Source organism: Bos indicus x Bos taurus, chromosome 14 (genome assembly GCF_003369695.1).
Source record: "Bos indicus x Bos taurus breed Angus x Brahman F1 hybrid chromosome 14, Bos_hybrid_MaternalHap_v2.0, whole genome shotgun sequence".
Classification (NCBI taxonomy): domain Eukaryota; kingdom Metazoa; phylum Chordata; class Mammalia; order Artiodactyla; family Bovidae; genus Bos; species Bos indicus x Bos taurus.
The window spans coordinates 65,590,486-65,614,595 of record NC_040089.1 but is presented as its reverse complement, the minus strand read 5'-3'; the positions used below and the strand labels follow the sequence as shown (position 1 = coordinate 65,614,595).

General features: G+C 38.4%; 1 long non-coding RNA gene across 1 annotated transcript; it reads left to right on the top strand.

Annotated features, from left to right (window-relative positions):
- Positions 1-7,379: 7,379 nt before the first annotated feature.
- LOC113904381 lies at positions 7,380-21,739 on the top strand. The gene is made up of 3 exons (XR_003514499.1): positions 7,380-7,755; positions 21,462-21,537; positions 21,699-21,739. It is a non-coding gene; the product is annotated as an uncharacterized LOC113904381 (long non-coding RNA).
- Positions 21,740-24,110: the final 2,371 nt, after the last annotated feature.

Below are 24,110 nucleotides of genomic sequence, written 5' to 3'. Positions count from 1 at the left end.
CGAACTTTTTGGCCAACCCAATATGTATATGTATAGCTGATTCATTTTGCTGTACAGTAGAAACTAACACATTGTAAGGCAAATATACTCGAATAAAAATTAATTTAAAAAAAGGTCTCAAAGGTTAAGGTCTCAAAGAAGCCCAGTAGTAAAGAGATCTGACTAACAAAGCATAACCCAACATTTCCTACAATGCCCTGACAATAACGCTCCTCTTTTTTTATTGAGGAGAGACCTACTGCCATCATGACAGATTCCATTAAAAACTTTAACCTAAAGAGGATAATTTCCCATGAAAAATGGATGTTCTGGGTCAATGAAATACATTTCAGCTTTTCTATGTTTCACAGGTAACTATTACCATAAAATGGTTAACGGAGATGACTTCTAGAATGGGCAAATTGGGCCACGGCTTGGAGTCTCTTGCTGACTGAATTTCTATGCTGACTACTCAGAAAGTCTGCATAGAATCCCTACCTTAGAGTGGAGGAAAACCGATTGGAGCCCTAGGGCAGACTATGTCTCCACATTCCTTGAAACAAGTGTGAAGAAACAAATAAAAGAACTGCCATTATGAATTGTACTAAAGCCATGATCAAAAGTCTCTATACTTTGAAATACCTAATCATATTATAGGATTAAAAGCACATGAGTGAACACTAACCAATAATTTATTCATTTCTATATCTACTTACATCTTCTAATTTCGAAAACATAAATTTATGGTTCTTTCTCAATTATACTGACAAAACCTTTTTTCTTACTCTCAATCTGGCAGGTCCCTTTTGCTATATGCTTGTAGTTGTACTTGGACTATAGTCAATTTCTGTATTCACGTTCAATTTTCATAGTGACTTTTGAGTAGAAAATGGGCTTTGAAAGAATAAGAAGAGTTTGCAGAAGTCTCATCTTTTCTAGGAATTATGAAAAGGGTGTAACACTCATGAATGTTGCACTCATTTGATTGTGTTCTAATAAGGCTCTACTGTTGAGGCCATAGTATAAGGCCATACTCCTAGAGATAAATATGATCCTCTTTGAGGAAAGTGAGCATCTCTATATCAATCATCTGGAAAGGGAATGTCCTCAGATCAATATCAAGATCTTAGAAGGTGGGTCTTGGACTTGGGCGAGAACCCCTGACTCCCTGTGGGATCATACTCTTGCTGGACTTTTAGATATAATGACTATTTGATGATGCTCCCTGGAGGTACAGAAAAATGGCTTCTCCCATTTTTCTAGGGAGAGGGCAGCTAGGCAGGAAGGCAGCTAGGCTTCTAGTCAATGGCCTGAGACCTTTATATACATTATTTCCCTGAATTCTTATGGCAACCCTAGAAGTTAGATGTTATCAAACAGAAAAACTTAAGTTCTGAGTAGTTAAGTGATTTGACTAGAGTATGTTCAACCTCTGGAGTCAGATGAAACCTCGATTGAAATCCCACTCCCTGGTAGCTATGGGATGTGGGGAAATTTGTAATCTCTCTGGGTCTCGATTTTCCTCATCCACGTAGGACACAAATTGAACCTACTTCTGAAGATTGGGCTGGGCAGGAAGGCAGCACCTTGTAGAGGATATTAAGATGAAGTGATACACTTTCAGATTATCAAGCTCTATCTTGCTCTCTGTGTTCATTCTCATCTAGTTATGTGCAAGTCTTTAGCAAAGCCTTATGAGAGTTTAGCCTGGCTCAGGTCTCAGTTGTACACTAAGGACCTTAGGTGAGAATGTGGAGTACATTTTCAGCTCAAGGAGCTAAAAAGAAGAGACAGTAACCTGTTAATATAGTTCTGTGTGCTGTGTGTTAGTCGCTCAGTCATGTTGAACTCTATGCTACCCCGTGGACTGTGGCCCACCAGGCTCCTTTGTCCATGGGATTCTCCAGGTGAGAATCCTAGAGTGTTGCCATTTCTTTCTCCAGGGGATATTCCAGATCCAGGGATTGAACTCTGGATTACAGGCAGAGCCTTTGCCATCTGAGCCACAAGGGAAGCCTGGTTATTATGGTTATTAACAAGAATAATAACTATCAGGTATCTAGTACCCACTCTGTGCCAAGCACTTTACATAGGCCTTCTCATCTAATCTTCACAACAGTTCTCAGAAGTAGGTTCTATTTGTGTCCTATGTGGATGAGGAAATCAAGACTCAGAGAGATTACAAATTTGTACACATCCCATAGCTACCAGGCAGTGGGATTTCAATCGAGGCTTCATCTGACTCCAGAGATTGAACATACTCTAGTCAAATTACTTAACTTCTCAGAATTTAAGTTTTTCTGTTCGATAATATCTAACTTCTAGGGTTGCCATAAGAATTCAGGGAAATAATGTATATAAAGGTCTCAGGCCATTGACTAGAAGCCAATAGGTGTCCCCCAAAATGGTGCTTATCATTATGCTTTCCTTCTGTCTTTCTGGACAAACCTTCTTAATATCTTTCAAGGCTTCCTCTTCTGATGGCCTGCTAAATCATGTCCCCTAAATTTGTTTTCTCTCTAAGCATTCTCCTTAACACAGGGCCTTCAGTTACCATTTTTATGCTGGTGACCTCTAAGTCTTTACCTTTAGCCCTGATCACTGCTGAACTCCAAACTCAGATATCCACTCATCTGACATCTCCACTTGTATGTCTCATAGACACACAAAATTCATTATGTCCCAAAGTGAACATGTCATCTTTCTATTCTCATTCTGACCTCTCTCTCAGTAAGTGGCATCAACAATTTTCCAGGTATCTAACCTAGACTGGAAATTTTTCTCTACTCCTCATTCTCTCATCCCTCACACTCAGTTATCAAGTTCTCCCAGTCTCTTTTTATTATCTCTTATATCAGTCCCTCCGTCTCTCCCTGTCATCCCTCAATTTCATTTCTACAGCCACCATCACTGCTTAAATTCAGACTCTCACCACCTCTATCAGGCAATACTGCAATCATCTTCTAACTGGTTTCCCTACAAACTACATAATCCCTATGTCCTCAACATTACTGACAAAATGATCTTTCTAAAAAGAAAATTGTGTCATCTGTTTCCCACTTGAAATCTTTCAAGAGCTTCCCATAACTTTCAGGACAAAGTTCAAATTCAGCACATAAAGCTCTTCAAGATAGAACTTCTTCCTACTTCTTAAGCTGTAGTTCCCATTATTCCTTTATTTTTCTTTTTACTCTTTGTATTTGCTTTAAAGAATTGCTTGAACCTCTCTTGTTTTGTTGCTGTTCAGTCCCTAAGTCATGTTCGCCTCTTTGAGTCCCCATGGACTGCAGCACACCAGGCTTCCCTATCCTTCATTATCTCCCAGAATTTGCTCAAATTCATGTTCATTGAGTCAGTGATGCTATCCAACCACCTCATCCTCAGTCACCCCCTTCTCCTCCTGCCCTCAATCTTTCCCAGCATCAAGGTCTTTACCAATGAGTTGACTCTTCACATCTGGTGGCCACACAGTATTGGAGTTTCAGTCTCAGCATCAGTCCTTCCAATGAACCTCTCTAAAGGAAGCTATGTCTATCCTTGGGCCTTCTGGCGTGTCCTTTGGATGCTCATCCTTCCCTTCTTCTTCCCCCTCTGCTGCCCCCTTGCCCAACTGTCTCCTCTTTCAACTCTTTCCTTAACATTCAGCTTAAGAGGAACTTTTCTGGAGAGCTTTTTCTTGATCTTGACTCTGGTATTTCTTCTTAATATACCCATGTATTGCTATGTCAGAGTGCGTTTCATACCACCCATCTTTTTCACTAGTTTGTAAACTGGATCCCCAGATTTGTCCAACGTAGGGGACCTAGCACATAACCTGTAGTGTCCAGTCCACAACAGATGCAGACGGACTCTTGGTTTATGAAGGAATGAGTTTAGGACGAGAGATTTCAACCTTTGGCTCTGTAAACCTAAGAAGCTAAAGAAAGTTTTTTTTTTTTTTTTTTTTTTAAGATATTACATTGCTGGAGATTCTTTAAATCTCATTTCTTTCTTCCCCACCCAGTCATTTTTGCATTTTACTTATGGCCAGGTTCCACCACTCACCCTAGGAACATTAAGACAACAAACAGCTTTTAGACACACTGGTGGCACTAGTGGAAAAGAATCTGCGGCCAGTGGTGGGGACATAAGAGACACGTGTTTGATCCCTAGGTTGGGAAGACCCCCCTGGAGAAGGGAATGGCAACCCACTCCAGTATTCTTGCCTAGAGAATCCCATGGATAGAGGAGCCTGGCGGGCTACTGTCCACAGAGTTCCAGAGTTGGACACGACTGAAGGGACTTAGCACTCGCATGGAACAAGCAATTAAGATGCAAAGTATTCCATTTGATGGTCTAGAGAGATGAGATAGTGTGATTGGGACCCACCAAACCAACACACACCCTGCCCTCTACAAACTTGACCTTCAGTGCTCCTTTGTAAACCTGAACCAGAGGGTTAGTCTTAAGCTGCTCTGTGTGGTTTTATTTTCACCCCCTAAATTAGGATACTTTAAAAATTATTGTTATTATATTAATTGATCTCACTTTCTTTTTCTTTCTGCATTTTTTGGGTAACTTTTCTGAATGTTTTCCCTTTAAAAATTTTAAGCTATTCCTACCTTCTCTTTCTCTGAATGTAACAGAGATAAAAAGAAAATCAAAACCAACTAATTCAAATGGTCATCAAATTCTTTAAAAAACCTCTTAATGGGGGAGAGCCTCTGAGTTGGAAAAAGAGCATAGGAACCATATGGCTTATTCAACAACTTTATCTAGTAAGCAGTGAAATGAAAGGAAAAAGGGAGTTAGTGACTTGCCCAAAGACACTTAACCAGTTGAGCACAAGAGTTGTATTGGGTCCTAAGTCCCCCATATGCCAGTCTTGGCAATCTCTTTTTCCTTGAAGATTCTCTACTTGTGCCAACAGCTAACACATTTCTGTTTATGGAGAAGGAAATGACAACCTACTTCAGTATTCTTGCCTGGGAAATCCCATGGACAGAGGAGCCTGGCTGGCTACTGTCCATGGGGTCACAAAAGAGTCAGACACCACTTAACCACTAAACAAGACCATGCTAAAAATAGTTTCAAGAATAAAGGGTATTTTCTTACCTCCATTGTTGGTTTAAAAAATAAAAAACCATTAAAAAAGATAAAGTTAGTATGCCCAAACATTGCTAATAAAAGACAAAGTAACTAAAAGTTATTAAATATCCAGGGCTTCTCTGGGAGAGAAACATCATGTATTGGTGGCTAATTTAAAATTGCTTTGAATTTTTAAATTTTCATATTGTATATTAATTTAAAAATTTTAAGTTGTCTAATTTAAAATTGTTTTGATAAAATGATTTATCAAAAATCATTTGACTTTGGTTGGCCGTTATACCTCAAAATTGATTTTCCTCAATTCTGTGATTTAGATATTTCCCACACGGAGCAAGTAATAAATTTGAACTTATAAAAAAAGAATGTATACATATATATGTCATACATACATAGTTAACTATAGTTAACTCACTGGTCAGAAAGAAGCCACGTGGTCGACCATGCTCAGAGCTCAGACATGGCTCCGGATATGTTGCCCCCGGGAAAGTAAGAAAGGTCGCCAAGGGACTCCAGGCTCGCGGATACCAGCAGCCCGGAGCTGGACAGAGCCACTGTTCCTCTGGGGCTTTTCTTCAAAGAGTGAAATGATGCACAAAGGGAAAATCAGGGCCTTGCCTGCGCGGGCAGCAGGACCTTCTACGAAACCCGGAGGCACGCCTGTCTCTGGCGCCTGGCGAGAGACAACTTCCAGGAACCGGTCCTTGGCAAGAGTCTTCGGAGAGTCCGCTTGGCCTTACCTTTGGGCGCCCGCTCTGAGCTTCGGGGCTGGGGCTGCGGCAGGCGGTCAGGGCGCTCCCACCGCCCGGATGCAGGCACCTGCCTGCGCGCCTGCCTCGAAGATAGGGCGTTTTAGGAGCCTGGACCCCAGGCCTCCAGTTTCTCACTGCCCCGCGCGACACCCGTAAGAGACAGCCCCGGTTCTGTCTGTCCTTGAGTCCCCGGAGCTTGGGCAGTACCCGGGTCAGAGAAGGATGGTCTTGAGTTACAACAAACGTCAAACCCTCGGGTTTCACTGATGGAGAACACGGACCTTCGACTTTACCGAAGGGGGCAAACGCCTGCGCGTGGAGATCCAGTTCCTTTTGAGAGTTATTTATAGATATTTAGGCAGCGCCCCTTGTATACCAGAAACTCTATTATGTGCTGTAGTTTAAAAAAAGATGAAATTAGCCTCATATCCGGGGACAGTTTGCTTTTAGTAAACTTTTAGAAACATTAGCTTTTTAGATGTTGAGTGCCAAGTGAGGGGCGGACGCAGGCGAGAGGGGAAGTGGGGAAAAGAGGTGGGGAGAGGAGAGGGCTTAAGGGGTTTAGAAGGAGAGGGGAAGAGAAAAGAGTGTTGGAAGGGAGGTGGGTGAGACAGAGGGAGGGGAGATGGCGAAGGAGGAAGGAGAGGGAAAAGGGGGAGACGGGTAAAAGCGCGGGGTGGGGGAAGGACCTAGAGGAGCGCCTAGGAGCGGAATCGAGGGGAGGTAGGCGGGGAGAGAGAGAGGCCTAATTTGTGGGCCTCTCCTCAGTGCCCTCTTCCTCTAGGAAAAGTCTCTCAACTCCCCAGAGACGCTCCCGGGATGCCTCCCCGTCTTGCCAAGCGCGGTTCGGCTGTGTGACCGCGCTCACTCCGCGGCCAGCAGAGCGCGTGCCTCGCGCTGTCCAACCTACACGGAACAGGGGGCCCGACGGCTTCCGCCTGAACCAAGGGGTCGCCTGCCTCGACGGCCGTCCTCCCGCGGGCAGGCCCGAAGCCAGGTGAGGGCGGCCCGAGCGAGGCTCCGCGCGCCCAGACCGTCAGTCCGGAAGGGAGGCTCTTGCGGCGCGGGCCCAGCTCCCGGAGAAAAGACACGAAGCGGGGTACTGGGGGCCATCGAGGGACTCTCCTCGGTTATCGCTTGTTTGTGCTACTCCTGCGCGTTTTACTCGCTGAGGAGCGCAGTGGGGGGCTGTGAGAAGGGAACGCGCCCGGCCGGGCCCTCCGGGAGGTGGCGGGAAAGAAGAACGGAGACTCGAGCGAGGATGGTGACTGCTCACGGCAGCCAGGGCTCGCTCGCGCTCGCGCCTTACGCGGGGAGCAAGGGGCGGCCCGGAGCTACGGGCCCAGATAGGAGGCTGGCGCGCGGCCCAGTCAGGATGGGAGCGCGGGGCCGGGCGCGGACAAACTGACCCGGGTCCCGCGTCCGGGGCGTCCGGTGTGGCCCCCGTGGGGGCAAACCCTGGGCGGCGGCCTGACGTGGGCGCGCAGTCGAGGCCGCCCCATCCTGGAGCCTCGCTCTAGACGGGGCCGAGGCCTGACGGGATCACTGGGACGCAGACCAGAGTTGGGCCCTATACCGTCTCCCGGTGGGCGCCCGCGTTTTCCCGCCTTCTGTGCGCAGCGGGGTCGGAGGGCTTGGGGCTGGCCGGCGGGAGGAGGGCGGCGGAGCCAGGGAGGCACCCCGGCCTCCACCCCCGCGGCCCTTCACGGCCGGCAGGAGGCGCTGTGCGGACGACGTAGAATGCAAAAATTTTCCGGATGGCGTTTTCGCATCTAGGATCAACTACTGGAGAGGGACCCGTCCAGACCTTCATCCTCTTCCTCTCCTCTTTAAAGTGTGTGTGTGTGTGTGTGTGTGTGTGTGTGTGTGTGTGTGTGTGTGTGTGTGTGTGTGTTGGGAGGGAGTTAGTCAGAAGGATGAAATGTCAGCGAAAGAGATCGTAAGTAGAAAATCTTAATATTTCAGATTCGCTGACGGTTTTAAAGGGAGATGTAAGGCAGAAATTCTGATTCTTGACTATATGCAAAGGGCTCGCTCCAGTTCCTTCTTCATCTTCTCCTCTTTAAAGTGTGTGTGTGTGTGTGTGTGTGTGTGTGTGTTGGGAGGGACTTAGAAGGGTGAAATGTCAGCGAAAGAGATCGTAAGTAGAAAATCTTAATTCAGATTCGCTGACGGTTTTAAAGGAAGATGTAAGGCAGAAATTCTGATTCTTGACTATTTGCAAAGGGCTCGCCTATCACTGTCATTTGTTAAAGATTGACAAATGAATCTAACACTTTTATAAGACATACTCATTCGTAGGGTTTGGTTCAAATTCTTTTCTAGAAATAGGGGTTTGTTCAAAAACTATTTCTGCTTATTGCTATCTGTAAGCTCACATATCAGTAACAGGAACAAGGAGAAGTAACTCCAATATATAAATAAAATTCCAGTATGATTATAAAAATATTGTGTTTGGGATAGTCTTTATCAAACTGTAAGAATCCTATTATTTGCAAATGTGTCATGGTCTGTAAATCATTAGTGAATCCACTGGAACTGGAGCAGTTGTGCGAAAATGAAATGTGTTATTGAATTTATCATCATACTTAAGTGTAAGACCAAATCTTATCAGTGAATAATCTTTGGAAAACTCCCATCAGAAATAAAAGGAAATTCCTGAACTCCTTGTGTTTATGACCAATATAAATTCTTGAGTTCTGTATGGATGGTAGGGCTATGAAGAGATTGAATGGCACTAACTTAATCTGTGTATATTTTCAGTCTCATAGAGATCTGCCTGTTGGTAGATACTGGCACTCCTGAACTTTGGTTTTTAAAGTGATTTTATGCTGTTTTGGAAATTATTCAGCAGTGATTATAAATACAAAATGACTAAAATGTGCAGACTATAAAGAGACATTTTAATCTGTTAATGACTAGTCTAATATATGGAAGAACTAATTTCCAAACAAAGCCTCTATTTAAAAAAAATTATCATTTATTTTACATAGTGTGATCTGAAAGTGAACCTGTTCTAGTAACTATTTCAGGACCTCAGGATATTAGACTTAAAACCTGCATGAATTTTTGGGAAAAGAAATAGAGTTTATGGTTTAAACAGATGATAATTGAACTTGACCAGAAGGAAGCCTTCTGGCTTCCCTGGTGGCTCAGTGGTAGAGTATCCGTCACTCCAGGAGACACTGGTTTGATCCCTGGGTTGGGAAGATGCCCTGAAGAAGGAAATGGCAACCCACTTCAGTATTCTTGTCTGGGAAAATCCCATGGTCAGAGGACCCTGGTGGGCTACAGTCCACGGGGTCACAAAAGAGTCAGACATGACTTAGCGACTAAACAACAACAAATCCTTTAAGGTTTTGCTTCCAGTTTAGTTTCAACCTGATATGCAAGTTTCTGATAGTGTGATTCTATGTCTTCTTTGAATATGTATATAAAGTAGTTAAACAGAATGGTTTATTTTTTATTTGATAAAGATTATGTTAGTTAAGTAGGTAGTAAAATTACATGGGAAGTTAAATATATATAATAACTACATTACCTTACCTTTGTGTAGTATTTTGTGTCTTATAAAGTGCTTTAAAGTATGTTTATCTCATGTGATTTTCACAATAAGCCTTCTGAAGTAGATACCATTGTGTTTTTTCTGTCACTGGGGAATCAGGTAGACAGTGGTGACCTCAAGTTCACACAGCCAGTTTGTAGCAGAGGAAAGAGTCAAACTCCAGATATGGGTAGACATTTCTTTTTTATATATATTTGCTTTTAAAATGGTACAGTTTAAACATATGTTTTTAGACTTTTAATCAAAGTTTCTTTCAAATTACTCAATCTAGATTATTGGATGATCTATTTTACTCCAGTAAAGACAACATGGAGGTGCGAATGATCGAAATGTATCAAAAATTTTGCTTCCAACACTTGCGTTAACCAGCGCCTAAATATGTTCTATGTTAAATTGGTGCAATTATGCAATATGCCTCCTGCTATTTTTGTGTTTCATTGGTTTTATATGTCAGAATATTATTTTTGTTTATTATTTAGGATATATATCCCACTGGACTACAAATTTCATTCATGCAGAAAATGTATTTATGTATCTTGTTAATAGATGTATCCTTAGTACTTTACATGTGCTAGGAATATACTGGATATAATAAATACATCATAAATAGTGTATTTATGTAATCCTCCACCTCATCTCTTTGGAAATTCAACCCATCCTTCAATTTCAGACAGGAAATTCAACCTGTCAGATGCCTCATCCTCTGTGAAGTTCTCTGATTACTCCCATCTGTAAATTCTCCTGGTGCTTTGTATTTCTCTCATTATTTACAGCTTTTATTTATTCCACTTGCTTCCTGTTTGTGTACATTTTTTAAAATTTACCTCTTAGACTTTAAGCTTCTTGTGGGTAGAGACAACTTACCTAGCATGATGTCTTATACCATGTATTCCATTATTGTTAACTAAATGAATAAAACCAAAACTGTATACATGTGCTATTTAATATGAGCTTATGCAACTTGATTATAAGTTTTATGGTAAAATTTATAAGCAAATATATATTTGCCCTAACAAAATGAGTTGCATGCTCAGTATTGGTCATGATCATTTTTATCAGGGGTAGTTCCATCCTAAAGGAGATGAGTGTTCATTGGTCCTGAGTGTTCATTGGAAGGACTGAACACTCCTGAACAGTCCTGAGTATTCATTGGAAGGACTGATGTTGAAGCTGAAACTCCAAAACTTTGGCCACCTGATGCGAAGAGCTGACTCATTTGAAAAGACCCTGATGCTGGGAAAGATTGAGGGCAGGAGGAGAAGGGGATGACAGAGGATGAGATGGTTGGATGGCATCACTGACTCAATTTACATGAGTTTGGGTAGGCTCCAGGAGTTTGTGATAGACAGGGAGGCCTGGCGTGCTGCGTTTCATGGAGTCCCAAAGAGTCGAACACTACTGAGTGACTGAACTGAACTGAACAGTTTTTTTTTTTTAACCTCATGATGTATTATTAGCATTATATTTACTGAAACTTTGAACATTAGCCTTAAACTTAGAATAAAAGTTATAGGGATTTTCAGTATAGCTTTTTATGGCTAACAGAATTTATTTACCAAATTACATACTACTACTTCTCCAGACTGTAAGATGTGTGATATAACAATACCCAATACCATTGCATATATTTTCCAGAGATGAAAGACTGATTAACATCTGTGTTACTTTTTTAACACTAGGAAAAATTAGTACTTGAATGGCAAGTTTAAAAAAAAAACACCTGAATCATAAGTGACTATTTTTTCTTTTTTTACTCCTAAAACATGATTTGAGGCAAAGGGAGCTTCTTAAGTTCATTTATTCGGCTTCCAAAATTATAAATGATTTTGTCACAATGGCAGAATAGGATTGGATCTCAGTGGAAAATTCTTGCTCTTCACTCCAGTAATTTCATATATGCAGTACTACCAGAAGTGTCCTAGGGATAGATATACTTACTGACTGAAATTTATGCCATACCCTTGCAGAATGAGCTGGCTCTTCCATAGTATTCTACGCTTGATCTTAGCCAAAAGGCAGAGAAGCGATGCCATAGTATTCTATAGTAAATTTGTTGGGACATTTAATTCTTACATCTAATTCAATTAACTCCCCCATGCAACTTGAGTAATCAGCAACCAGTAATATCTTGATTTTCAAACTGTCCGGAAGACTTGGTGTTCCTGAACCAAATGAATGGATTCTGAGCAGAGAATGCAGGAGCAAAGTTGTGATATATATAGTTTTGAAGTGGAAGGTTGATGGGAGTGGGGAGGGGGGTTGATGGTTTTTCTAGTCTACGTACAAATTGAGAGCCCTTAAAAACTGTAATATGATATATTTAGCTTCCCAGGTGGCACTAATGGTAAAGAACCTACTGGCCAATGCAGGAGACACAAGAGACACGGGTTCTATCCCTGGGTCAGAAAGATCCCCCTGGAGGATGGCATGGGAACCCACTCTAGTATTCTTGCCTGCAGAATTCCATGGACAGAGGAGCCTGGCGGGCTAGAGTCCACAGGGTTGCAAAGAGATGTACATGACTGAGGTGACTTAGCACACGTGTTTGTGGCTAAAATTGTTCTGCTTTTTAAAAAATTGAAGTATGGTTGATTTGAATGTTGTGTTAGTTTCAGGTGTACAGCAAAGTGATTCAGTTATACATTTTTTCAGATTCTTTTCGCTTATAGGTTATTACAAAATACTGAGTATAGTTCCCTGTGCTATATAGTAGGTCCTTGTTTGTTGGTACTTCTTTCTTTAAAAGGAAAAAAAAAAAAAACCCTATGCAGCTCAAAATTTAAAGTTGTAATCCTAAAATGTCTTTTATTTTGGTTAATTTAACTAAATGAAAGCAACTTTTAGAGGTTTTTTCCTTAAACTTTGGAATGTAATATATTTTTGCCAGGTGATCTGAAATAGAAAACAGATAAAGATGACTTAGTGGTTAGTGAAACACCAGTCTGAAGCAGACAGCTTACTTTTTTCCCCCCTCTTCATTTCCCCTGGACCAGCTGTTAATGTTTAACCTTCATTTACTCCTTCAAGAGTCATATTTACACTTCTCCAGCAACTCTTTATCCATATGTTCCTTGGCCTTATACATTATATAAGGCTCTTTTAGGGCAACTTCCTAATCTTCTCATTAAGAAAATGTCACACTTACCCCAAATAACCCTATAGAAGATGTCAGATGGTATCACTACTAAAATGACCCCATGGAAGATGTCATCTGATATCAGTTACAGGCTTCCTTTCATTTTTGCCAGTAACGGTCTGCCAGGTTATTCTCCCCAAATTTAGACAGCTTGAATATTTCCTTTTCTTTATTCAATTGATAGAAAAAAATCTTCTAAAAATACTTCACAATTCACCTGATACCAGATAATGAATTCAGCTTCTTTAAGAGTATCATGATAACAAAGATAATTTTTCTTTGTCAAATCAATTGTCTTATTTGAAACAAGTGATTATTATTTGGTTTGTAAATTTCAAACTGGATTGTTACTGCTTTAAGACTGTAGGGGATGTGACCAGGAAGAATGGAATGGACTTTACCTCTTATCTGATAACTTGCTTTTTCCTAGTTCTTCATTATGTGCCAGATATTGAAGAATTGACAAGTAAGGCTTGGGAAGATTTTTTTTTAATGAACAAATCATTTTTATTAGTTTGCCTTGGTCACTTAAGATGGTTATATATTGGAGAAGAAATTAGGTCAATAACTTTTCAAATGGTTCTGTCTAGATTTGGTTGTTGGTTATTAATAGTAATTAGCTCAGTGAAGTTGGACCAAGATTCTTATATTTAAAACTTTGCTGGGAGAAGTATCAAAAACCTCAGATACACAGCTGACACCACTGTTATGGCAGAAAGCAAAGAAGAACTGAAGAGCTTCTTGATGAAAGTGAAAGGAGAGTGAAACAGTTGGTTTGAAACTCAGCATTCAAAAAACTAAGATCATGGCATCTGGTCCCATCACTTCATGGGAAATAGATGGGGGAACAATGGAAATAGTGAGAGACTTTATTTTTTTGGTCTCCAAAATCACTGCAGATGGTGATTGCAGCCATGAAATTAAAAGACACTTGCTCCTTGGAAGAAAAGTTATGACCAATCTAGACAGCATATTAAAAAGCAGAGACATTACTTTACCAACAAAGGTCCATCTAGTCAAAGCTATGGTTTTTCCAGTAGTCATGTATGGATGTGAGAGTTGGACTATAAACAAAGCTGAGTGCCAAAGAACTGATGCTTTGGAACTTTGGTGTTGGAGAAGACTCTTGAGAGTCCCTTGGACTGCAAGGAGATCCAACCAGTCCATCCTAAAGGAAATCAGTCCTGAATACTCATTGGAAGGACTGATGCTGAAGCTGAAACTCCAATACTTTGGCCACATGATGCGAAGAACTGACTCATTGGAAAAGACCCTGATGCTGGGAAAGATTGATGGTGGGAGGAGAAGGGGACAACAGAGGATGAGATGGTTGGATGGCATCACCAATGCGATGGACATGAGTTTGAGTAGGCTCTTGGTGTTGGTGATGGACAGGGAGGCCTGGCGTGCTGCAGTCCACAGGGTCACGGGGAGTCGGACATGACTGAGCGATTGAACTCAACTGAATAATGTACTGATTATCTAATTGAACTTTAGCCCTTCAGTATCACTAGGCTCAAGGGTTCATCTGTAAAATAGATTAAATCATGTTTGTCACCTTTGATGGTTCTTTAACATTTTGGTTTGAAAGCTTCCAGATAAATTCTATCATAAAAATAAGTTTAATATAGTACGGCCAATATTAGATCACTGATATCTTTGACATTGCTTAGAGATTTACAAATGTGTGATCTGAGTGAATGTGTCTCATCCTGTCTGATTTATTCTTGGCTCAAGAAACTACTAACTTTTACCAGAATCTACCACTCCTTTCAAAGTAGACCCAACTGACCAAGAAAAAGTTGAATTCAAATTTCATTTTGTCAAAAATAATTTCATTTTTGCACAGGATTAAGCTGTCCCATCTAGGGGAGTTGTATGTAGTGATATGGTGCTGATTCTCAGTTTTACTCACCTTCATTTTTAAGTCTGTAGAGTCATCCCTATGATTGTCTATTTCTGGAATCAGTGTGAATGAAATCTTGCCTGAAAATCCATATATCTGAAGCAAAAGTTACAGTGATTTTCTATCTAATCTTTTGTGATTAATAGAGTTCCCATACTAAATTACACGGTACTTCCTCTCCAGACTATAAATCATTATGCCGACTTTGAAAGTTGAGAGATATTGACAGCTCTTGTTAAAATAAATTACAATCATCACATTTAAACTAACTACTCTCAATTTTGACATCCTTATTGCCCAAATCAGTAATTTTGGCACCAATTCCAAGCTTGTATTTTAACACTTGTTTTATGCTTTGTTCTCATTGAGATTGTAATGCTTCTGAAGACAGGTTCTAGGTGTTATAAGATTTCTTTTTTAATGCTTCACAACACTTGAGTATAGTTTTGGGCATGTGGTATGCACTCAATAAAGATTTCTTCAAATAAACATGAACTGTTTTACTGAGCATTGTATACTTTTCTAGAAATACAAAGAATTAAAAGACATGATTTCTTTTTTTTTATTTGATATCAAATAAAAAAAAAATAAAGTGCTGAAAAATTAAAAAAAAAAAAAATCTTCTTCTGAAGGAAAGCCTCAAACTGTACAGAGAAAAACAAGCATCATACAAATGCAAAATGTCTAATGATTATTCCTATCTTCCTGTCATTACCATAAATACTGTAATCCTGCCATAGTATTATAAAATTTAGAACATTATTACTCAAATATTGCCATCACAGATGTCCTCATGAATATCTGGGGTATACAAAATTATTATGTAGTATAAACTGTATATGATATTTTGAATAATGTTCAACCATTACAATAACTGTATATTAAGGTAAACTGGGACAGGAGAATTTTCTATTGTGTTTTGAAATCTAGTGATTTAAAGAAAAAAAGGTGAAGAGAAATGACATTTATTTCTGTGGGAAGTATGATATTTCAGAGACTAACCTTAAGTTGTAGAATAAAACTACATTTTCAATTATAAAAAAAATAAAATAAAATAAAATCTTGAAAAAAAAAAAAAAAGACATGATTTCTACCTTTGTGATACCTACATTGATACTAAGCTTCACATAGTTTATTAGATTACAGTCTTTTATGTGTAGTTCTGAAATCCCAGAAAACTTAAATTTTGTTATTTTCTGTATCATATTTAGCAGTAGAATCTAACTCAAGATTAACTCATTTGGTTAATGGTTAATTCAAGTCAAAAAACCTGACTTGAACTGATGTGAAGCTTTTTATATTCTTCATTTATTTCACTTAAGAGGAATATTCATAAAAAGAGGAATATTCTTATGTTTAACTTCAGATATATTAATTATTTTAATTACAGTGGGTATGTTTTGCATAAAATATGTGCTATATTTTTGAAATCTGAAAAATTCTGACTTCCAAAATGTGTCTGACCTCAAGATTTTTGGGAATTGCAGATCTGTGTAACATACAGAAAGTGGAACTTCCCTGGCAGTCCAGTAGTTAACTCTTTTCCTTCCAATGCCAGGGGTGTGGGTTCCGTCCCTGATTGAGTATGCTAAGATCCCACATGCCTTGAGGTAAAAAAAAACAAAGCATAAAATAAAAGCCTTATTGTAACAAACTCAATAAAGACTTTAAAAAAGGTTCACATCAAAAAAAGAATTAAGTACAAAAAGTTAAATGCTAAAATATTTAAGTAACAACTGATAAAATAATAGGAGAAATATCTCAAACTATTACTTGGAAAGATGCCTCAAACTTGGTGTCTTTCTTGGGTGTCCCTGCAAATGGGCAGGTGCTCAGTCTTGGATCCCATGGGCCAGAGGCAGATGATGTGGGAGTGTTTTCCTGACATGTTCAGGCATAAGAAGAACCAGAGGATCTGTGCAAACCAAGTTCTTTAGAAAGCAGTGAGGATTGGAACCAGGGAAACAGAGTTCAGTTATCCAGCGGGTAAGAGATAACCTGAAAAAAGGAGCCAGAAAGCCAGTGGACTAGCAGGAGGAATAAAGGGTAAAGTGAGAGCCCTGGACAGTTGTGACAACCCAGGTGATAAAGCTGCAACTTTACACTGTGTAAGTGGATGGCTTTGATAGAAAGTTAGAGTTGGGATGGTCTGGTACAGACAATTGTTGCTTGGATCTGAAAGGGGCCTTCAAAGCTCATTTACTCCTGTACCCTCTCCCTATTTGAAAAACCAGTAACCTGAAGCTGCATGATTATTTTTCAAACATCTAGTTAGTGGTTGAGCCACAACACAAAACCAGGCTTCATATTGCCTATCTGTACTCTTACTACCAAAGAGAGATAATAGTTCAATCTGAAGTGGTCACGAATGATTCTTTGGAGGATATGAGATTTAAATTGAATTATTATAGTAGTTTACTGAAACTTAATTCCCCGTAGATCTATGAATGTTTTTTTGTGTATATTTTTATTTTTTAAAGTACCTTGATACCAAGGACTGTCTTAATTTTTTAAATCCTTAGATGACTTAGGAAGTATTTTGCATATAGTATAGAATAAAAAAAAATGTGAAGTGGAGGCAGACTGAAAATAAGTGTGCGTTATAGAGGAAAGAATACTGCTGGGTACTGTAAGACCTGAGTCCTAGTCTAGCCCTGCGCAGGTTATCTGCATAACCTCTCTGAGATCTCATTTTCCCCTTGAGAAAGGGTAAGATCAAGTGACCTTTACATACTCTTATTCTGTAATTTAAGTCTGTGTCTGTATTTGCTAGGACAAAATAATTGCTATAACGCATACTAGGTTTAATTGTTAAAGTATTGCAAAGGCATAGATCATATGGGTTTAGATTTTCTGGGGACTTTCAATGGAGAGAGATCTGTAAGTATATCTGGGACATCAATTCAGATGTTTTGGTAAAGTGAAAGTATAAAATAAATATCAACAATGCATTCAACAGTAGTCATTTAGCATTCACTATGTATATGCAAAGCATTGAATAAGACGTGTTCTCTGACTTCAAGCTGTTTAGGATTTAGTCAGAGTTTACTTTAAATAAATTAAAAAAGTAAGTAAACATAACAAGCTCAGTGGAGCTCAGATATGTTTAGCTGGAATGAATCAGCCTCTAAAAAGTGTGGTATGACTGGCCGGTCAACCTTTTGTTGGAACTGTTTAAATTACTTAGCATTTCATAATGTAAATATTTTGATACTGTGCACTCCTTGATTAATATGAGAGTGGTTTACCATCTTTGAGGAAAACTTATAATTCTTAAAAATCAACTCAGAGTATAATGTTTCTGAGTATCATCAGGCATAATATAACTATATCCCCAAACCCCCTCTTCTTAGTCCCAAGCATGTTAGAGAAGTATCATATTCATTTCATTTTATGTTGAATTAACTAATGGTAAAAATATTTGGTTGGAACTGCATAGCATTGTGATTGACTGGGGAACATTTTAATAAAGGAGATCTAAATAAAGATAACATTTTTCAAAAGAAGGATATTGCTTGTGTTTGACTACCTCTTTGGTAAGACATTTATTCAGTCATATCAGTTACTGTACACTAGATCATTTGAAGTTACCAGCTTGTGAACATCTTTATGGGATGAACTATTTTGTGAAACTTTCTTGCAGATATTTTCCTAAACAAAGGTTTTTTTTTTTTTTTTTTTTCCCCTTAAATTTTGACAGTATGAAAAAATTTTACATTGTGGCTCAGTGCACACACATATGTAGGTAACTGAAACAAAACCTTCATGAAACAATACTTACCTTACTATGTGCTGTATAGTGAGTTTTAAGATTCTATTCTAATCATTGTATCCTTTTGAAATAGTTGGTCTGAAACCCACTAAATTGATTCAAAATTCCTGAAAGGTCATAACCTGCAGTTTGAAAGGCTTGAGCTAATCTCTGTTTCGAGAGCATTTACTATGTTCTTTCTATTTAACTTTGTTATTCCCCAGTGCCTAGATATGTGCTCAGCATATAGATGGTAGACAAATAGTTTACTGAATGCTTTGTTCCCAATCTAGTTTCAGACATGTTACTGTATCAGTGAGGTTTGTCTGTAACCGTTACATGGAACTGTTGAAAGAGAAAAAAATAATTAGTAATTAGAAGATGAAGGTAAAGCATATATGAGAAGAGGCAGAAGTCATCATTCACTTAAAAAAAAAAAAAACCGCGATAACAATGTGTTAGTTCTCTTAGAAGTTATAAAATCAAGTCCTGACTTGTCTTTTTTTCATATGCCACTGTTTTAAACTCAGTATTCATTCCGCAAATAATTTTATCTTGAAATTATTCTCAAAAGCATATAGTGACTTTCTCCTAACTGCTTTTATGTGTCTATCTGTGTGTGTGAAGTTCCTCTGATTAAGTTGTCTTATTTTTCCAAAAAATATGATCTATATCTTATAAATTTGTTTAACTTATTTTTTATTACCATTCTTCAAATAGTACTCTGAGCCAAATATTATTTATGTGTACATCATGATTTTTTCTTTTTTTTGTCGTCTAATAGTACAAAGTTTTTTTTCTCTATGGTAATGTCTGCTTAAATTTATCTTGAGTATGGTCATTAATAATTTAAACTTTCCCATTCATACTCAATAACTTTTGAGGGGGGATTTTGATAAATATTTTGGTTTCTTATATGTTCAACTGAAATTACATTATATTATAACAGATATTGTTAGAACTAAAATTTCTGAAAAGATTGCCTGGTATATCATAGTTGTTAGTTGTTTTTCTTTGTAGCAATAATTTCTATATAGCGTTTCTGTTTAGCAAAAGAGAATTAGTATGATAAAATTTTCTGAGATTTGATTAATCCATATAAATAAAAAATACATAATTTGTTATCAGATTTGAGCAGGGTTAAATTACATCAGTAGATGAGGTATTTTCACAGCTATTTTGCACTGAAATATTATTTTATAATTATTCTAAAGATTAATGTGTCCTCAGCCATTTATTAAGTTCTTCAGTGGAATCTTCTCTTCCTCTCTTTTTTCAATTTTCCCTCTCTTTTTCTATTTCTTTTTATATCACACAAATACTTCTGTGTTTTATACAATGTAGAAACTCAATGAATATTTGCTGATTAAGTTTAAGCTATTTCCTAAATCATTTAGGAAGTCCTAAATCTAAGACTCTCTGATATTAATGTTATATAGTGGATAATGATTCAGGATTAGAAGGTAGACAACTAAATTCTTAATTCTGTTTTTTACTGACTCAGTGATTTTAATCTTTATGTCTTTTATTTTCTTATCTGTAATCTGTTTAGAGCCAATAATTACTTTTGCCTTTTGTCTAGTTCATAGCATAATGTGAAGATCATATGAGAAAATTATAGAATGGTTTTTGAAAATTTCAAAGTACTCTTTATGTGTAGATGGTTCATGAGGCCCTTCATGCAAGGTTTTGATTAAATGAAATGATAGAAAATGACCAGCACAATGCATAACACAGAGTAAGCACTTAGTAATAACAGCTGCAGTTGATATGATTTCACTTGTGTATGTACTTTAAAATTTCAGTTATTTTATATTTCACAGTTTAAAATTTAATAAAGCCTAATAATAACTAATTTTTTGTAAATCTAATTTTCATGCTTTTCATTTTCTGTGGTTCTTTTAACTGGTATCTTCCTCCCTCCAGTCTATTATTTTTCATACCTATTTGCCATTTTATAAATTTTACATATAAAATAATTTATAACTGGATACTTGAAAATAAAAATTCGCAGTCATTCTTTAAATTGACAGCTAATTTATAAGATTGAATATTTTGAGTTCTGTATTTTGTTTTAGACAATTTGAATTGTTAATATGTAATCATATAATAATGGGACATTTAAGTAATGGCAGTTGTTTTGAATTATACAATTTTGGTTAATTATATTTTGCCCTGTAGCACATAAATACAATTTATATTGCATTATTTTTTGTAAGCCATAGATATTTTACCCAAAAGAGGAAGTTTTAGCTAGTTGAAGATAGGAAAGTACAAAAGCAATTTGAACTTAACAGTTTAGATCCCTTTCAGATGATTATATTTTGCTTATTTTTATTTAAAATATCACCATAGATTCCTTCATTTTTTAAAAAATTATCATTTTTTTATTGTTTTCCTTACCAAAAAAGTGATCCCTAATATGACTGGAGCCTTCTTTAAGTTTTAAAGGTAATTTATGTTTTTTGCGATTCAAAGTTTTATAATTGTGAGTTATTCAAATGTTTAATTATTCCTAAAAGGGGAAAAAAGTGTGTTCCTGTGTGTGTGTGAGTGAGAGACTTAATTAAATTGAGTCTATTTTTTTTTTCTTTCAGAAACCTTTCCCAAAATGCCAAAAAGAGGCATAGAAAAACATTTACAGCTTTTGTTTCACTTGGTGAACGAGTCAGGAACTGTTTGCACACAATAATCCAACATCAGCTTAAATTGGCTCTGTTTTTACAAGAGCGAGAAAAGATTTTGCTTCCAATTCATGCACAGTATTTTTTGGGGGAGGGGGTTGGTTGGATTTCCTATTCAGCACCACTTTACTTTCATTCTTTTGGTCATTAATCTGTTCATTTAGGAGGAATAAGTAATCAAAACAGTTTTGTAAAGTACTTGTGTGTGTGTATGATATTTTGTTGGAGCATCTACAAAAGCAATAAAAGTACTTATTCAAACCCTCAAGATACAGATGGTGTCATTAATGTTTTGAAGGCAGGAAACCATACAATCCTATTTTAAGGAATTGTATTTATTTTAAAGTCAAATAAAAAGTTTTCCCTCCTCTTTAAAGTACCTGACTGGCAAGAGAATTTTTATGGTATCCATTTACAGAAATAAAAATTCTTCTAGTAGACTGAGGTTTGAATACCACATCTCTTGGGCATATAGAGATCTGGGGCTTACTTTAGAGTTAACTTTATGTTTTCATCTACTTACTTGCTGACTTCTTTAAAATGTGTTAATTTTTCATTTGTTTTTCTATTTCTTCGGTATAATTACATCATCTCCTTAACCAGGAGAATTCCTGTCTACTCTTCAACTCTGTATCGTTAATGAAGATCTTTACCTGTGTGTCGTGTTTTCTCAGTACAGGTTAGTACTTGACTTTTGATTTGCTCAGATTCATTATCAGAATTTTTCTGACTGTAACTATCAGTGCTTTATTTCTTTGTTTTTCATGTGGTAGTTCATTTCTTAACATTTTTGTATTGTTCTTTCGCCTTTCTGTTCTCTCATTACTTTCTCTTTCATAGGAGTTCTACTGCTGCTGCTGCTGCTAAGTCACTTCAGTCGTGTCCGACTCTGTGCGACTCCATAGACGGCAGCCCACCAGGCACCGCCGTCCCTGGGATTCTCCAGGCAAGAACACTGGAGTGGGTTGCCATTTCCTTTTCCAATGCATGAAAGTGAAAAGTGAAAGTGAAGTCGCTCAGTCCTGTCCGACTCTTAGCGACCCCATGGACTGCAGCCTACCAGGCTCCTCCATCCATGGGAATTTCCAGGCAAGAGTACTGGAGTGAGGTGCCATTGCCTTCTCTAAAACCCACCAACCAAACAAAACAAGATACCCACAACCTTTCTGCTTCCTGAAAACCTTGACCCTCTCCCTTTTGAGTTTCCCTTTTATTCCTCCCTCAATTATTACTACTTTGAAAATTACTTGGAACCTCTTTTAATTCCACAAGGCCATGCTCTCTTTATTCCTAACATTTCTCAAATCTGCACCTTCTATATTAGCGTCAATATAGTTCCCAGAGTCAAGAAAGTGATCTCTCTAAATCACAAACATGAACAAATTGTTTCTCCCTAGGAAAACATTTAATAACTCCCCATCACCTACAGAAGAAAATTAATCTTAGCATTCAATACAGTAATCTATCCCATGCCTATCTCTGTAACACTTATTTTGGAAATAAAAGATTACACATAATTCCTGGAATTTATTATGATGCTTTCTTGCCTCTGTGCCTAGCTCATGGTTTTCTTTTGTGTGAAACTTTTTCTCATTCCTTGATTAGCTGCCTGGAAAGGAAGATTTTCATCTTTCAAGACTCTGCTTGGACTTTGAGGAACTCTTACTGGCAGGTCATATGACACTTTCTTCTTTGATTTTCCATTGGAGTTCTTATGCATCTCTCTGATAGCACTTATCTGTTCATCTGTTGCTATCATTCATTAGAAAATGAGCTTGTTGAAGGCAGGGGCCATACTGAAATTGGTTTTTGTGACTGAAAGCGTTGATAAAATATCTGTTGAACTTTTCTCCACTCTGTGTAAAAGAAGTTGAATGTGCTGTGAAAGGTGCTGGTAAAAGAGAAAACTATGTCAAACACCAGATGTTCAAGCTGGTTTTAGAAAAGGCAGAGGAACCAGAGATCAAATTGCCAACATCCGCTGGATCATGGAAAAAGCAAGAGAGTTCCAGAAAAACATCTATTTCTGCTTTATTGACTATGCCAAAGCTTTTGATTGTGTGGATCACAGTAAATTGTGGAAAATTCTGAAAGAGAAGGAAATACCAGACCACCTGACCTGCCTCTTGAGGAACCTGTATGCAGGTCAGGAAGCAACAGTTAGAACTGGATATGTAACAACAGACTGGTTCCAAATAGGAAAAGGAGTACGTCAAGGCTGTATATTGTCACCCTGGTTATTTAACTTCTATGCAGAGTACATCATGAGAAACGCTGGGCTAGAAGAAGCACAAGCTGAAATCAAGATTGCTGGAAGAAATATCAATAACCTCAGATATGCAAATGACACCACCCTTATGGCAGAAAGTGAAGAAGAACTAAAGAGCCTCTTGATGAAAGTGAAAGAAGAGAGTGAAAACATTGGCTTAAAGCTCAACATTCAGAAAACTAAGATTATGGTATCTGGTCCCATCACTTCATGGCAAATAGATGGGGAAACAGTGGAAACAGTGGCTGACTTTATTTTTCTGGGCTCCAAAATCACTGCAGATGGTGATTGCAGCCATGAAATTAAAAGACACTTACTCCTTGGAAGGAAAGTTATGATCAACCTAGACAGCATATTAAAAAGCAGAGACATTACTTTGCCAACAAAGGTCCATCTAGTCAAGGCTATGGTTTTTCCAGTAGTCATGCATGGATGTGAGAGTTGGACTGTAAAGAAAGCTGAGTGCAGAAGAATTGATGCTTTTGAACTGTGGTGTTGGAGAAGACTCTTGAGAGAGTCCTGAACTGCAAGGAGATCCAACCAGATCAGTCCTGGGTGTTCACTGGTAGGACTGATGTTGAAGCTGAAGCTCTAGTACCTTGGCCACCTGATGTGAAGAGCTGACTCATGGGAAAAGACCCTAATGCTGGGAAAGATTGAGGGCAGGAAGAGAAGGGGACGACAGAGGATGAGATGGTTGGATGGCATCACCGACTTGATGGACATGGGTTTGGGTGAACTCCGGGAGTTGGTGATGGACAGGGAGGCCTGGCGTGCTGCGGTTCACGGGGTCGCAAAGAGTCGGACACGACTGAGCAACTGAACTGAACTGAACTGATGCCAAACACAAAAGCATGTTATAGGTTTCTGATAGCTTTATTGATAGAAAGGTAACTGATTCAACGGGGCTTCGCTGGTAATTCAGCTGGTAAAGAATCTGCCTGCAATGCAGGAGACCTGGGTTCGATCCCTGGGTTGTGAAG